Genomic DNA, 13401 nt, shown 5'->3' on the forward strand with positions numbered 1-13401 from the left:
ATCCCCTCTATGTTTAGCCCCTTGTGGGTAGTAAAGAAATAAGAAACGATAACGTGCCATGCCATACGGTTTTTGATTTTTAGCTTAATTTTCTCTGGTTTTTGAAGAAGTCAAGTTTTCCTTTATCGCTGTGAGTCGATAAAACAATAAATATCATTCATACAGCAGTGTTCAATTGACTCATTGGACCTTTCCATCTATAAATTAATGAGAGAAATTAATATTTTTAACTGGTAAAGAGCAATGAATTCAGAAATACTAAGAGACATTTCGACATTAAATGTCGTGCAAGCGTTTAGATCTGCTACACACATCCCACCTGTCGGTAATCAATACCAGAACCACTTGAGCATGTCTAGATTTCGTTGCTTCTAGTTGTTGGTTTTGTTTCTGGTTAGATTGAGCAAAGACCCAAGTACTTGGTCATCCCCATCGCCGCACCACAGTCGTCAGCTGGCGAAGGGCGATAACTGTGTTCAGACTGTTTGACTAACGCCGTTTTGTTGTTTGTGTCTTGGAAGTCATTGATTGAATGAAATGTGACAATAACAACAATAACAACAACAACGACGACGACGACGAGAGACTGCGGTGGAAGAAAAAAATAAAGGAATAATAACAACAACACCAGATCCCCCAAGGAAATATTTAAAAACATTTATTAAATGAAGAGAAAACGGCAAAACCGCAGCCCATAAAAACAACGTCCGTCTGTCTGGTCTCTCTCTGTCTTTGTTATTTTAGTTGAAAGTTGGCGATAAATTATTCCTCGTCGGAGACAGAAATCAAACATTTTGAAATTATTTATTTTTCTCGGATACTCCAACTACCTTTCAACAATAACCATTCCAGCTTTCAGTAAGTTACATGGCTATATTATATCTCTTTATTTCATTTCATTTCGTCATCCAATCTACCGACAGCTTCATTATTTTTGTATTAAGTTTACAAAATAATAAGAATTAAATAATTGATTTTTAATTGCAACTTTAAAAATATATTTGTCGAAAATGAAAATACTGTTTTTGTAAATATTCTACATATGGTTAATTCATTTATTTTAGCTTTTTGGCCACTTAATTTGTTTAATAATATCTATTATATTTATGTATATATATATATTTATGTATATATATATATTTATGTATATATATATATATTATATATATATATATATATATATTATATATATATATATATATAATATATATATATATATATATATATACACATACATACATATATATGTATATATATATATATATATATATATATATATATACACATACATACATATATATGTATATATATATATATATATATATATATATTCTTGAGAACATTCTTTTCTTAGTGGTAAGATCATAGCGGATCTATTTCTAGCGTAATGGATGTCCACTTACAGGTCATCCTTCTTATATGTGTTGGCTTTAATTGAATTGTAGACGTGTGAACGATCCAACATCCAGAATGTTATTGTAAAGTATGGATGTTGATAAGTGTTATAATAATAATAATAATGTTCATCTAGCGGAAGTTTGATCGATGGAAGCTATCACAGTGTAAGAGAGCAAAAGGTTATAAACAAAGAGAAATGTTAAACATTTATATTATAAATAATATCAGATAATCAGATAGTAATAATAATAAATAATTAGAAAACGAATAATGATAAAGATATATAGGTGATTAAATATCAAGAAACAACTCTCTCAGCATTAATTATGGCCAGAAGCAGTGATAGGAATGGTTAGTAGTAAACAATGTTTTACTAAACAGATAATAATAATAATTATAATATTTATGATGTTGTAGAAAGCAACAGATTTTGGTAGATGTTATCTACTAAATCGATCCTAGCTCTTGACTGGTGCTTTCATTATTATTAATCTTGGAGGGCGAAAAGCTTAGTCAGACTTGATGGGATTTGAACTCATTACGTAAACAAGATTTTTTAATCCGTCCTTTTACCGATTCTACCCGTATCAACCACCACCACCTTTTGTATTTATTTTATCGACGTAGAAGACTAAAGTCGACCTTCGAGATGACTGCTCCCTCTTTCTCTCTCTCTCTCTCTGTCGGCCAATTTAATAATTATTTACGTAAATAGAGTTTAATTATATTGACGTCAGTATCTCGAAGTTTTCACTTACGTATTATCTCAACAATTATATCTCACACACGCTTCTGGGACCCTCGGAACACGACCTCAGCTACAACTTAGATCTTGTCAGGATAACCTCTTGTGTAATAATATATTGGTTGTGTATGGAACCTGCCATATGTACAGACTAACACATTAGTAAACTGCATTGTAGGGATGTTGAAATGTCCGTGTCTTTGGAAACGAGGAAACTATCTTGGGACTTTATCATTGGGACAAAATATTGCAGGGAACACTAATAGTCGATCATGGAAGGAAATTAATTGAAATATAGTCGGGTACGACGAGTATTCCAGTTGATTTGATCAACGAAACAACCTGCTCGTGAAATTGACGTGCAAGTGGTCGAGTACTCCACAGACACGCGTGCCCTTAACGTGGTTCACAGGTAGATTCAGGGTGGAAGAGATTGTAACAAGGCTAGCTCCTTTGTAATTACAGGTACCACTCATTTTTGCCAACTGAGTAGACTAGGACAACATGAAATAAAGTGTCTTGCTGAAGGACACAACGCGCTGCCGTGAATCGAACTTAGGACCTTACGATCGCGAGTTACGTACCCTAACCACTAAACCACGTATCTTCACTGACTGAAATATAAGCATGACACATAACATCAGAATCGGAATTTGAACGGACACTGTCAGACCTGATATAAAAATCAAAACAAAACACATTTATTCACGACTAGCAGTATCGCCCGGCGTTGCTCGGGTTTGTAAGGGAAATAACTATATAAGCATTTTTAGAGAGTTATAGCCAAAATATAGCAAAAAAATGCATTAAAAATGGAAAAAAATGATGGTAAATTTTTTAAAAAATCGTTGACTCATCGTAGACATTTCTAGAGAGTTACTTCCCTTATATAATAGCGAAAAAATGCATTAAAATGGAAAAAAATGATGGTAAATTTTTTAAAAAATCGTTGACTCATCGTAGACATTTCTAGAGAGTTACTTCCCTTATATAATAGCGAAAAAATGCATTAAAATGGAAAAAAATGATGGTAAATTTTTTAAAAATCGTAGACTCATCGTAGACGCGCGCTAATGCCCAGAAGGGCTCGATATGAATCACGACTATAAGATACCCGGTTTTGGTTAAACTGCATCGCAAAATGTGGGAGTAGTTAGGAATCTAAATCGTAGGAGACAGCACACAACCTCTCTTTTATATATAAAGATGTCATACCATAATGTGAGAAAGTGAGGAAGTGTCTTGGTAACCCTTCAAGTCTACTAGAAATAGTACTCAAATCCCTTTCTAACAACAAACCGCACCCCCACCTGTTTTAATCAAGGAAGGACATATTAGATGATGTAGTTGCAAATAAAGGACGGGAGAGTCATGGCTGGAGTACCTCTGATCGTGGTTCTACTTGATCAGACCTGACTTTGGACTCAACAACAACAACAACAATAGCAACCACCACATGCTGTCTAAAGGCAAGTCAGTTACTAAAACCCCTTTTCTTCACGTAGACCTTTAGTTTACGACTAAGTACGATCCCTCACATAGGGACTTGGTGAATTAGGGAGCTACGGTTCAGTGATATCGATAAGTTTTACACACTTAGCAGTTTGGCAAAAGAGACCGATAGAATAAGTACTGGGCTTACAAAGAATAAGTCCCGGGGTCGATTTGCTCAACTAAAAAGGTGGTGCTCCAGCATGGCCGCAGTCAAATGACTAAAACAAGTAAGTGATAAAAAAAAAAGATGTAACACATTCCTCAAAGTTACATTTGATGTGAAGGGAATTGTAACAAGTAAAGATAGGATTTGAACTCAGACAATCTTATCAAAAAAAAAAAGAAAAGGAAAAAAAGTAGACAGAGTAGGTGTAGGAGTGGCTGTGTGGTAAGTAGCTTGCTGATCAACCACATAGTTCCTGGTTCACTCCCACTGTGTGGCACCTTGGGCAAGTGTCTTCTAGTATAGCTTTGGGCCAACCAAAGCCTTGTAAGTGGATTTGGTAGACAGAAACTGAAAGAAGCCCGTCGCATATATATATATATATATATATATATATATAGGCGCAGCAGTGGCTGTGTGGTAAGTAGCTTGCTTACCAACCACATGGTTTCGGGCTCAGTCCCACTGCGTGGCACCTTGGGCAAGTGTCTTTTTCTATAGCCTCGGGCCGACCAAAGCCTTGTGAGTGGATTTGGTAGACGGAAACTGAAAGAAGCCCGTCGTATATATGTATATGTATATATATGTGTGTGTGTGTGTGTGTCTGTCCCCCCCAACATCGCTTGACAACCGATGCTGGTGTGTTTACGTCCCCGTAACTTAGCGGTTCGGCAAAAGAGACGGATAGAATAAGTACTAGGCTTACAAAGAATAAGTCCTGCGGTCGATTTGCTCAACTAAAGGTGGTGCTCCAGCATGGCCGCAGTCAAATGACTGAAACAAGTAAGAGAACAAAAATATATATATATATGTGTGTGTGTGTCTGTGTTTGTCCCCCCCAACATCGCTTGACAACCAATGCTGGTGTGTTTACATACCTGCAACTTAATGGTTCGGCAAAAGAGACCAATAGAATAAGTACTAGGCTTATAAAGAATAAGTCCTGGGGTCGATTTGCTTGACTAAAGTCGGTGCTCCAGCATGGCCACAGTCAAGTGACTGAAACAAGTAAAAGAGTAAAAGAGAAATCAACAAAAACAGGAAATCAACGAATTGCAATTAAGGGTGAGCTTCTCTTTGTGGCACACCCTTTATTGTATGATATGTGTTGTTACAAGGTATGTTAGTAGGCTGACTGTCTTATTTTTGTATAGGTTAGGATTCCTGGCTTTCACCCAGGCTGCTTGGGTTCAATTCCTGGCATGGGAACGCTAAGTTTGGTCAATGCCAGCCCCCCCCCCCCCCCGACTGATTGGCTTCTGTGCCCGTGGCATACAAAAAGCAACCTATTTCTTTATTACCCACAAGGGGCTAAACATAGATGGGACAAACAAGGACAGACATAGGTATTAAGTCGATTCCATCGACCCCAGTGCGTAATTGGTACTTAATTTATCGACCCCGAAAGGATGAAAGGCAAAGTTGACCTCGGCGGAATTTGAACTCACAGCGTTACGACAGACGAAATACGGCTACGCATTTTGCCCGGCGTGCTAACGTTTCTGCCAGCTCGCCGCCCTTCATTGCTTACAAAAAGCAACCACTACACTCTCAGAGTGGTTGGCGTTAGAAAGGGCATCCAGCTGTAGAAACATTGCTGGATCGGATTGGAGCCAGTCCCCAGTCTAACCCATGCCAGCATGAAAAGTGGACTTTGAACGATGATGATGAAACCAACCGGTATTCCTTCAGCCAAATTTAATCCTTTGATAACAAATCAGATTATATTATAACAAAGAAAGTTGATTATATATATATATATATATGTATATGTATGTTTCTATGTATTCACACACCCATGACTACATTGTTGTCCTGTCTGGTCTTTTGTTTTCAAGAAGGTAGGGCACAGTTGAGGAAGATTTGGTTGCTACTGCTAGAAGATTGAGTTACTGCTGACTGTGACTACGAAATTGCATAAAACGTCAGGACAATTATTGTGCAACAGGAGGAGATGATCAATAGTTGCTTTGTATGAAGGTTAATGTATATCAGCTTAATTTAGGTCAGTGTAGGCAGAGCTTATGAAATCCATGTTAGCCATCTAAGTAACTAGTGTTTGCTTTAGATAGTAACTAGTCTTGCTTATTGTGTAACACCTAGACTATATTGTCCTATAAGTTGTAGATGTGTTTGTGTGTCTGTGTATTGTTGTAAAAAAATACATACAGATTTATATCCATATATATTCAGTCCCATGAGGGACGATTTTTTGACAGCTTGGGATGAGAATCAAAGTGACATGTTATTATTAGTTAGTTATAAGGTGGCGAGCTGGCAGAAACGTTAGCACGCCGGGCGAAATGCTTAGCTGTATTTCGCCTGCCGTTACGTTCGGAGTTCAAATCCTGCCATTACTGGAAACTGAACGCATCTTTCCCATCCAGACAGGTTTTCAGAGACAGAATCAACACGTTAGTAAAAAGGGCTTGAACGGGAGCTATCGTCAACAAATGGTGGTTCGCTCTCAAGAGAGCAGTAAAAGCGAGGTTGATAAATTAAGTACTAGTTACGCACTGGGGTCGATGTAATCGACTTAATCCCTTTGTCTGTCCTTGTTTGTCCCCTCTGTGTTTAGCCCTTGTGGGTAGTAAAGAAATAAGTTATTATTAGTTAGTAACTCATCAGGATCTGTTTACCGTTTGCCTCCCAAGACACCTGGTATAAGTGGTGGTCAACTAATTACAAACAAATATGTACCTTCGTGTCACTCATCCCCGAATCAACTCTAATCGAGCAGGTGTTTGATTAAAAGCGATTTGGCTGTGAATATTTTGTTTTAGCTGTTGTAGTGCCATATTTTCCAATGTGTCTTGTTTTTTCAGATGATGGCGTATGATTTAAGGTGTGTTCTTCTCAGCACACAAATACATCAGTTTGTACAGGTTGTGTGGTTAAAAAGGCTGCTTTACAACCACATGGGTCTGAGTTCATTCCCACTGCATGACACCTTGGAAAAGTATCTTCTACTATAACTATGAGCTGACCAAAACCTTGTGTGTGTGTGTGTATATAGGTGGCACATAAAAAGCACCATTTGAGCGTGGCCGTTGCCAATACTGCCTGACTGGCACTCATGCAGGTGGTATGTAAAGACACCCACTACACTTTCAGAGTGGTTGGCATTAGGAAGGGCATCAAGCTGTAGAAACTCTGCCAGATCAAAACTGGAGCCTGGTGCAGTCATCTGGTTCACCAGCCCACAGTCAAACCGTCCAACCCATGCTAGCATGGAAAGCGGACGTTAACCGATGATGATGATGGTGTGTGTGTGTGTGTATATATATATATATATATATATATATATACATGCATATATATATATAGGCATATATATCGTTTAGCGTCCGCTTTCCATGCTAGCATGGGTTGGACAGTTCAACTGGGGTCTGGGAAGCCAGAAGGCTGCACCAGGCCCAGTCTGATCTGGCAATGTTTCTACATATATGTATATATATATATGTATATATATATATATATATATATATAATATATATATATATATATATATATATATATATATATATGCATATATACATATATATATATATACATATATATACATGCATATATACATATATATATTGCATACATATATACACATACATATATATATATATATATGCACACGCACATATATATATATATACATACATACATATACATATATATATATATATGCACACGCACACACATATATGAGGTGTTATCAAGTTGGCAAGCTGGCAGAATTGTTAGCACGCCAGGCAGTATGTGTAGCGCTATTTCATCTGTCTTCGTGTTCTTAGTTCAAATGCAGCTGGGGTTGACTTTGCCTTCCATCCTTTCGGAGTTGATAAATTAAGTACTAGTTATGCACTGGTTCCCTCTCCCCAAACTTAAGACCTTGTGCCGATACTAGAAAGGGATGTATGAGGTGGTATCAAAAAGTTCCCCAAATAGTCCAGTAGTGCACCAACAGATGGCATCACATGATTGCACGTGCAGTGTGAGCTAGCAGCGACCTTCATGAGTTAGTGTGCCAAGTGACATTGCTGTATCTTCAAAATGCAAGCATTTTATTATATACTAGCAGTATCGCCTGGCGTTGCTCGGGTTTGTAAGGGAAATAACGATATAAGCATTTTTAGAGATGTAAAGTATAATAGCCATCTCAATATGGCTAACCACAAAGGGGGTGTGTGTTACTGTAGCCTTTTACGTTCTGAGATTTAATAATAAATTTTTAGAGAGTTACTTCCCTTATATATGCCAAAAATGCATTAAAAATGGGAAAAATTGATGGTAAATTTTTTTTTAAATCGTAGACTCATCGTAGACGCGCGCTAATACCCAGAAGGGCTCGATATGAATCACGACTATAAGATACCCGGTTTTGGTTAAACTGCACCGCAAAATGTGGGAGTAGTTAGGAATCTAAATCGTAGGAGACAGACAGCACACAACCTTACTTTTATATATAAAGATGTGTTGTAATTTGTATTGATTTTGAATTGAAACAATTCTAATCAATTATTTACGTTATTTGCATTATTTACATTTGGATGGATATTTGTCCTCATCTTGTTTGTTGTTAACATGTTTCAGTTGCTATAACCACTACACCATATGCCCGTGAGTATATGGCGTAGTGGTTAAGAGCACAGGCTACCAACCCCAAGATTCCGAGTTCAATTCCAGACTGTGACCTGAATAATAATAATAATAATAATAATAATAATAATAACAGTATCAAAAAATACCTTAGGAATGAGAACCCAGGTTCGAAATTTCCCCTAGACACCTGTACAGGTGCAATGGGGTGCCACATGTCAGAGGTTGAGATGATTGCAGAGCAATGTGAAATGAAGTGCTTTGCTCAAGAACACAACACAATGCCCTTAGTGGTTAGGGCATTTGGCTCACATTCATAAGTTCGTGAGTTCAATTCCTGGCAACACATTGTGTCCTTGAGCAAGACACTTTATTTCACGTTGCTCCAGTCCACTCACCTGGCAAATAGAGTAGCACCTGTATTTCAAAGGGTCAGCTTTGTTACACTCTGTGTCACGCTGAATCTCCCCCGAGAACTACGTTAAAGGTACGTGTGTCTGTGGAGTGCTCAGCCACTTGCACATTTATATATATATATATATATATATATATATATATATATATATATATATATATATATCGAAATCAAATCAAATTCAATGACTGGCACCTGTGCCAGTGGAGCGCTGAGCGCACCATCCGGCATGGGTTGGATAGTTTGAGTGAGAGCTGGCAAGCTGGGGAGCTGCACCAGGTTCTAATCTGACTTGGCAAGATTTCTATAGCTGAATGCCCTTCCTAACGCCAACCACTCCAAGAGTGTAGTGGGTGTTTTTTATGTGCCATCGCCACTGGTGCCATTGACCTCACTATTCTATATTGTAAATCTATGGTTATATTTCCAGTTATCACTTTTGTACAGAGTGATATACAAGACAAGGCAGAGGTAAGAGTCATTACATATTCGTTTATTGTTGTAAATATGCCTCACAGTTGTTTCTGATAATCATTGTTGGTTCATTGATTGATTGGTTTGCTTAATTGGGGCGTCAATCAGTCGAGAAAAGTTGAACAACTTTAAAGATCTAATGCTATCTTCGTCGTAGTTAGAGTATTCATGACAAAAATGGCATTAGTTCTTTAAGGTCATTCAACTTTTCTCAATTGATCAATAGAGTGATTGACTAAACTGATCAATGACTCTTGGAAGCAGCTGTGAGTCATATTTACAACAATAAAAGAATATGTCATGACCCTGTCTTGTATATATATATATATATATATATATATATGTATATATGTGTAGCAAAATATAAGTTAGAGGTTATGCAACCATCTAAGGGATAGATGATGTATCCATAAACACTCCTGGTGTATTACCTTACTATGTAAATTCCTAGCTATAAGGTATATAGTAGTAGGTAATTTGAAAGTGAAACTGTGGTTTAATAAATATAGAAAAGAAAAGAAGTGGAGCAATAACTAACAATGAGAAGTTGATCATTGGTATTAAAAAGTCATTTTCCGAACTATAATTAAATAATGACATTTTAATACCAATGGTCAGCTTCTCAATGTGAATTCTTGCTCCATTTCTTTTCTTTGCTACTGCGTGGCACCTTAGGCAAGTGTCTTCTACTATAGCCTCGGGCCGACCAAAGCCTTGTGAGTGGATTTAGTAGATGGAAACTGAAAGAAGCCCGTTGTATATATGTATGTATATATATATATATATATATATATATATTATATATATATATATATATATATATATGTGTGTGTGTGTGTGTGTGTGTGTGTGTGTGTGAGTTTGTATATCTGTGTTTGTCCCCCCCCAACATCGCTTGACAACCGATGCTGGTGTGTTTATGTCCCCGTCACTTAGCGGTTCGGCAAAGAGACCGATAGAATAAGTACTGGGCTTACAAAGAATAAGTCCCGGGGTCGAGTTGCTCGATTAAAGGCGGTGCTCCAGCATGGCCGCAGTCAAATGACTGAAACAAGTAAAAAAGTAAAAGAGTAAAGAGAGTATATATATATATATTCTGCTGTTTCTCACTCTCTCACTCCTTCCCCTGCACTTCCCTCAGGTTGAATAACCATGTATTTCCTTTGTGGCAGTGCATTTGTTACTGTCTTCATTCCTGATCTCTCTCTCTCTCTCGTACCCCCTCTACATCAAGGCACCTGTTTCTGTCTCTCTGTTTCACTATAACCTTTCGTCATTTGACACAAGATCACCTCCTCCAATGCCCCCTCCCCTCCCAAAAGATTTTTTTGTCTTGCAAGATATTCGGTGACCCTGTCAATGCAGGTGCCACTTAAAAAGCACCCAGTCCACACTAAAGTGGTTGGTGTTCAGAAGAGCATCCAGCTGTAAAAATCCTGCCAAAACAGTCACAGAAGTCTGGTGCAGGCTTCTTCTTGGCCAGTAGCTGTCAAACCGTCCCACCCATGCCAGCATGGAAGTCAGACATTAAGCGATGATGATGATGATAAAACATACTCCCCTCCCTAGAATAACTTCCATTTCTCATTATCATCTCTGCCCACACTATTTCTAATAATTACCTCCTTTTCTGACTTCAACCATTTCTCTTTGACAATTTTTGATATCTTGGCATCTGAAGCAGCTAGAGATACGATAGTTTGAGCAAAAGAATTGGCTATTGAAAAAAACATGTTTGGCCAAATATGGACATATGACAGTTTAACATATTACCAAAGATATTGTCTCTGATGATGGAATTTCCCATACTTGGAGATATCCCCAAGTATTATTTCCAGTAATAATATTGTATACGACTTGAGGTGTTTGCCTTGCCTTAATGTTTGTTGTCATGCTTAACAATTATATATATATATCATCATCATCATCGTTTAACATCCGTTCTCCATGCTAGCATGGATTGGACAGTTCAACCGGGGATCTGGGAAGCCAGAAGGCTGCACCAGGCTCCAGTCTGATCTGGCAGTGTTTCTACAGCTGGATGCCCTTCCTAATACCATCCATTCCAAGAGCATAGTGGGTGCTTTTTATGTGCCACCAGCACAGGAGCCAGTCAGGTGGGCCTGGAATCGATCACGTTCGGTTAGTGCTTTTTACGTACTACTGGCACAGGACCCAGTGAGGAGGCACTGGCCACATATTGGTTTTACTTGACCCAAGCATATCATATCGCCCAATGCTTCAGGGGTACCCTTAACTGGGCCAGACATGCATGGCTGCAGTCTCACTTTAGTTGCTGGGTCTTCTCAATCACAGCATATCTCCAAAGGTCTTGGTCTCCTGTCATTGCCTCTGTGAGGCCCAATGTGCGAAGGTCATGCTTCACCACCTCATCCCATGTCTTCCTGGGTCTGCCTCTTCCACAGGTTCCTTCCACAATTAAGGAGTGGCACTTCCTCACACAGCTGTCCTCATTCCTGAGTGAGAGGCCCTTAGTTGCCAGCAGACGTAGGAGCTTCTTGAAGTTTACCCAGGCTTTTCTTATTCTAGCTGCTACACTCTCGGAGCAACCTCCCCACTGCAATACACATATACATTCACACATATGTATGCGTATACCCCTGCCTTCACATTGTGCGATGGTTGTAAATTAAGTATCACCTTCATACATGCAGTGTCACTCAATTCCAATCTTCTGCGACACAATGTCTGGCCGTAGGGGAATATTAGTTACCTGGAAACAGGTGAGTGTTGGCAACAGGAGAAGCATCCGGCCATAGAAAATATTCCTCAATAATTTCCATCTGACCCATGCAAACATGGAAAAGTGGATAGTAAACGATGATGATGACGGCAATGATGATGATGATGATGATTTTTACTTCAGTTTAGGATGTCTTGGAATTGGGTTCTCCAAGCATGACTCCATAAATAATATTAAATTCACACAAACAATTCACAAGGCGCAGGAGTGGCTGTGTGGTAAGTAGCTTGCTAACCAACCACATGGTTCCGGGTTCAGTCCCACTGCGTGGCATCTTAGGCAAGTGTCTTCTGCTATAGCCTCGGGCCGACCAATGCCTTGTGAGTGAATTTGGTAGATGGAAACTGAAAGAAGCCTGTCGTATATATGTATATATATATATATGTATGTGTGTGTGTGTTTGTGTGTCTGTGTTTGTCCCCCTAGCATTGCTTGACAACCGATGCCGGTGTGTTTACGTCCCCGTCACTTAGCGGTTCGGCAAAAGATACTGGTAGAATAAGTACTGGGCTTACAAAGAATAAGTCCCGGGGTCGATTTGCGCGACTAGAGGCAGTGCTCCAGCATGGCCGCAGTCAAATGACTGAAACAAGTAAAAGAGTAAAAGTGTAAACATGTTATTTATTATTGTTTAGCCTCAGGTCAGTCCTGATCAGTAGAACTATGATCGATATTGATCATAAGACTATTGAGTGAAGTGTTTCCAACCATGGCTATCACATCTTTTAGACAAACTATATTAAATTATCATATCATCTAGTCGCAAGCTACAAGCACATAATAGTTGTGAAACCACATGCTGGCTAATGGAAAATGCAAGCTTATATGTGATAGATGTACTAGAGCGGGACACACTATAAACACACCAGAAATAGGTTACTTTACATGCCTGGATGGCTCGCTAGAAGTAGGCCATTGCATTTGTAACCTAGGAGATGTTATTAGCAAGGGAGACGGTTACTTCAAAACTATAGTAGCCAGTCTAAGAATGGGTTGTGGAAAGTTCAGGTAGCTATGACTATCGATGGCAACAAAGGTGATTGCCCTTAGATGAGGCTTTTTGCCCTAAAAGTCTAAGGGCCTGTTTCTTTAACCCTTTAGTGTTCAGATTATTCTATCAAACATAATGCCTGTTGATTCCCATTGATTTGAATTAATCATGCATTATTTCATATCTTCAAGAGCTTGATGGTGTAATTACTTAATGTAGAATAACATTGTAGGGTAGGTGTGAGAGCCTGGATCTGGTCAGTTTGAACATAAAACAGATTAACTATTTTGGCCAGATATGGCCGGTTTAAATACTAAAGGGTTAAATGAAGCTAGAGAACCATGGAAAAGATGGAAAGAACTGG

At 38.5% G+C, this 13401-nt stretch overlaps 1 protein-coding gene across 1 annotated transcript in view; it reads left to right on the forward strand.

The window, feature by feature from the left end:
- The first annotated feature begins 462 nt into the window (after nt 1–462).
- The window catches only part of LOC115213350 (ABC transporter B family member 27), a 47235-nt gene continuing 34296 nt past the window's right edge, over nt 463–13401 (forward strand). Inside the window, exon 1 of the mRNA XM_029782288.2 lies at nt 463–858. The gene's annotated coding sequence lies outside the window, so the exon portion shown is untranslated. The remainder of the gene's footprint in view (nt 859–13401) is intronic.

Source organism: Octopus sinensis, linkage group LG6 (assembly GCF_006345805.1).
Source record: "Octopus sinensis linkage group LG6, ASM634580v1, whole genome shotgun sequence".
NCBI classification, from domain to species: Eukaryota; Metazoa; Mollusca; class Cephalopoda; order Octopoda; family Octopodidae; genus Octopus; species Octopus sinensis.